Source organism: Mustela nigripes, chromosome 12, assembly GCF_022355385.1.
Source record: "Mustela nigripes isolate SB6536 chromosome 12, MUSNIG.SB6536, whole genome shotgun sequence".
Classification (NCBI taxonomy): Eukaryota; Metazoa; Chordata; class Mammalia; order Carnivora; family Mustelidae; genus Mustela; species Mustela nigripes.
In genome coordinates, this window is record NC_081568.1 from 111,521,373 (window position 1) to 111,525,853 (window position 4,481).

The following is a 4,481-nucleotide window of genomic DNA, read 5'->3' on the forward strand; positions in this document are numbered from 1 at the left end:
TGGTTTGGTTTTGCACACCTCATAATTTTAATTGAAATGTGGACATTTTAAAAGATATAATGTGGCAATTCTGGAAGTCAGGTACCTACCCCTGCCATGGCTTACTATGATTGCTGAATTTTGTTTTGCTATTTTTTCTTGTTTTTAGAGACTTTACTGGACCAATTCTGTGAAGTCCATATGCCTTGTCCCTGTTCTTTTTTGTTACTTCTATCTTTCCTTGGTTGTCTTTGTAGTCAGCTAATGTTTGAACACAGATTTTCTAAATGTCTTCCACTTTTTGCCTAAGGTCTGTATATATTGGAGCTCTGACAGTTAACCATTCTGCCGTAGGCTTCACTTCCTGATTGCACAGAGGCTCTTGGTTAGACAGAAATGGGAAATAAGGGTGTTCTCAGGTTTCTTTCCAGACATGCATGTAGTCCTGCACAGGCATGGCCCTCTAGACTCCCAGAGATATGTTGGAACTTTTCAAATTCCCCTGTCAGCATCTCATTTCCCAGATATTCTTTTACAGTCTTCTGGCCATCATTTTGTTTATCCTAGGCTCCGGTAGCTTTGAGGTTAAACAGTTTCCTGTGATTGTTCCCCCCACCCCATGATTGTTTTTGATAAACACCCTTAGAATAGGGCTTTTCCACTGAAAAACTTGTAAGTCTACTCAAATAATAGCATGTCCTATGAACAAGGATTTTCTATCAAATTCCGGACATGTCAAATAGTGGCAATTCTTTGGGGATGGAACATTTTAAGGATCTTCAAAGCTGGACAGCCCCTTTCCCTGTCTGCTAGACTGCTGGTTGACAAGGCTACTGTGGAGCTGGTAAGAGAAGGATGGGAAAAGGGCAAGTTAAAATGCTCACTATTCGTATCAAGTTTCAGGAGTGTTTCTTGAAACACTCCTTGGATTCTTTCAAATTAATTTTCAAAGTTCTGAAAAAGTTGATTTTTTTCCTGTGCTCTCATTGCTCTTATGGAGGAGGGAATTTTCAGAGGTTCTTAACTCCACCATTCTGGAAATCCCACTCCCCAAAAGTGTTTAAATGATAAGGTAAACACTGATTGTTGTTTTAACCAAAATTATATTGTATTGGCAGGATGCCCCAAACAAAAAAATCAGAAGCTGGCATTTCAATAACATTACATTAAGAGACAATGCAAGTAAATAATAAACTGATCAGCTTAAGTCTTTCTCTCCCCAGCTGCTTGAACCTCAGCTGCTGTCATGAATGACACAGTAACTATCCAGGCCACGAAATTCATGACTAACTGGCTACTCAGCAGAAGTAGTAGAAAATCAATAATGTTCATCACACCAAAAAGGGACAAGACCTAAGACAGAAATTCAGGAAAAACTTGCTAAAATGTACAAGACCACATCAGATGTCATCTTTGTATTTGGAGTCAGAACCTATTTTGGTGGTGGCAAGACAACTGGCTTTGGCATGATTTATGATTCTTTGGATTATGCAAAAAAAATAAATATGGGGTGCCTGGGTGGTTCAGTGGGTTAAGCCTCTGCCTTCGGCTCAGGTCATGATCCCAGGGTCCTGGGATCGAGCCCCGCATCAGGCTCTCTGCTCATCAGGGAATCTGCTTTCCCCTCTTTCCCGGCTTGCCTCTCTGCCTACTTGTGATATCTCTCTGTCAAATAAATAAATAAAATATTACAAAAATAATAACCCCAAACATAGACTTGCAAGGCATGGCCTGTATGATAAGAAAAAGATCTCAAGAAACAGCAAAAGAAACACAAGAACAGAACGAAGAAAGCCAGAGGGACTGCAAAGGCCAATGCTGATGCTGGCAAAAAGTGAGCTGGGGATTGGACAAAAGAAGGAGTAAAGATTCTGCAGTGACTTTATCTGGTGATTGTGTAGTTTTTTCATGAGAGGATTAATAAACCAATAGCTTTTAATAAATAAATACATATATACATACATACATAAATTAATTAATCGGCTTAAAAAGGTAAAAGTGGTAGCATTTTTAAGAGACAACAAAGAGGCTAGGATGCAGGTATGAAATAGATCACCAGCAGTCTGCTTGATGCTTGTGATGATGCTTCAGTTAGATCATGTGACACCAACTCCATTCTTAGAGGCCACAGAGAGATTTTGATGATGATGGAGAAGCTCCTGTTGAGCTACATGGCAAGAATCATGTCATTGTGCCAACCTGTCTATGCCACTTCTAAGAACTGGGGCAGTGTTTAGTTCTGATTCCTTGTGTTGCACACAAGAGCAATGCCAAAGTTCCTGGCCTCATACCTTGGGGGAAGGAGTCTCTCACCTCCTTCTCCTGGCCTCATCTCTGTTGCCAATGAAGTGCAAAAATCCACTGGATCTACTTAGCACTCACCTGCCCTTGGAAGCTTACAGCTTGGTAGCACTTGCAAAGCACAGTTTGCTAGTAGGCAGGTGCCATTAGCAAAGAACCATTCATTGGCTGACTGTGTGCACTGTGGCTTAAAGCTTGACTGTTACCACTGCATGCCTAGATCCTGGCTTCTCCAGCAGCTGCCTGAACAAACTAGATGGCACAATATGGAAAGGCTGAGGCGTTTATATTCAGTAAAGTCAACTGCTGCACTTAGTATGAAGCCAAGACCAGCTAGGTAATGCATACCCTGTTATTTGTTCCCCAAGTTTCCTTCACTTTTCTCTCACTACTAGATTCCTGGGATCACACCAAAAAATATATACAGAACGAAAGCTTTTCCCTTGAACTCTATTATCTAGGGATCCCAAGCAAGGATTTTTCTTAACATATCTATAAAGGTATTTTTCTTTTTGACTAGGTGCATACATACTGTTTATTAAAATAGAATCTTATAGAAAGAAAAAAATGGAAGAGAGAAAAAAAGATACTAGAGAATGTGCTGCATCTATATGAGAAAGTAAACAAAGAAAAGAGATATTTCATCCAAAAAACATGGAATTCATCAAAAGAGAAGTCCTAGAATGGTAACTGAGGTATGGATCCAGAGCAGAGCAAGAAAACAGAGGTTAATAGGAGGGAGGTCAGGACTATGACTTTCTAAACTGTGTACATTTACTACTTTGGTTACATTTAAAATTAATTAAAAGGTGTAGATACTTTTCAGATGTTTCATTTCTGAACTATGTGGTACATTCCTAGAACTGGACAGCAGCATGCAAAAGACAAGACAAGTAGCCAAGAGAGAGCCATAGGGAGCAAGGCCTTTACACAAGGAGAAGCAGAGCAGCATGCAGTATGTCAACTTGACCTGGAGCAAAACTATCACCAGGTTCAGGATTAACTATGGATTGGAGGTGCATGGACAGATTAGAAATTGATGGGTGGTGTCTCAGGGCTCAGACAGTGAAGACTGAGATAGACTAAGTTGCCACAAAACACTGAGATGGATCAGACAGTTTCCCAGGCAAATGGTTTGAGTGCTAGAAAGTCAGTGATCTAATGAAGATTAATAATGGATCAAGAATTTAGGCAAGGAATCAAACAACAGGAGTAGAACACGTTTGAGAAAAAACAAGCAAGCAAAACAAAATTTGGCATTCTAAAGACATTTGACTCAGGTCAGGGACTATTTCTGAACACAAGAACCAGCTGCCTTTATTATCTACCTTGAAGCTTTCAGCTGGAGTCCTTGAGGGTAGGTTAGATCTCTAGACCGGAGTGGGGAATGAGGAAGCAGCATTTCTGGGGTAATATAAATCATATCTTAGTGATGTATGTTATAAACTTTCAATAAAATGGCACAGTTAACATTTTATGTGTTTGATAAATTGAAGCTGGTATTCCTTCCATCTCCAGAAGTGTATAAGTCACTATTTTGAGCCAGAAGGAATAAAAAACCCCATTTTCTTCTGGGATATTTTTCTAGAACTGATGGCCTCTACAACAATAATCAAAATTGCTTCCCCACATAGTTTTATAAGGTACACAGCGGAGGGTGGCAAATCTTTGTCTAAACTAAATCACCCCTTCTGGGTGTGAATGTTATTCCTATGCAGCAGCAGAGAAATAATCTCCATTGTGACTTGTCTCCTCTCACTCCAATTCATTCTTCCATGGAAATGACTGGTCAGAAACGGGCTCTCAGACCAACTGTCCAAATTCATGGGGAAAAAAGAAAGATGTTAATTTAACTAAATTATTAAGAATTTAAATCTTAATTACATCTCTAGAACATTCTAGAACTCTACCAGGAACCAGGGCTATAAGATAAAGAGGGCACAGTGACTACCCTCAAGGAGCTCACATTCTAGTGAAGAATGGAGGCAAGATTACAACCCTTTTCCCCACTGTAATTAGTGCTCTGATTAGGACAAGGGCATAATGTTATGGAATCCCTCTGGGGAGTACCTAAACTAATCTTAAGGATAGGAAAGCTTTTTGGAGTAAAGATTTAATTCAAAAGGATTATTGAAATCAGGGGTAGTCGAATGTGGCCATATGGAGAATACATAGATTATAAGATCTGAAAGGTCATGCAA

At 39.7% G+C, this 4,481-nt stretch overlaps 1 pseudogene; it reads left to right on the top strand.

The window, feature by feature from the left end:
- Positions 1-1,225: 1,225 nt before the first annotated feature.
- LOC132027976 (small ribosomal subunit protein eS24-like) lies at positions 1,226-1,817 on the top strand (annotated as a pseudogene).
- The last annotated feature ends 2,664 nt before the right edge of the window (positions 1,818-4,481 follow it).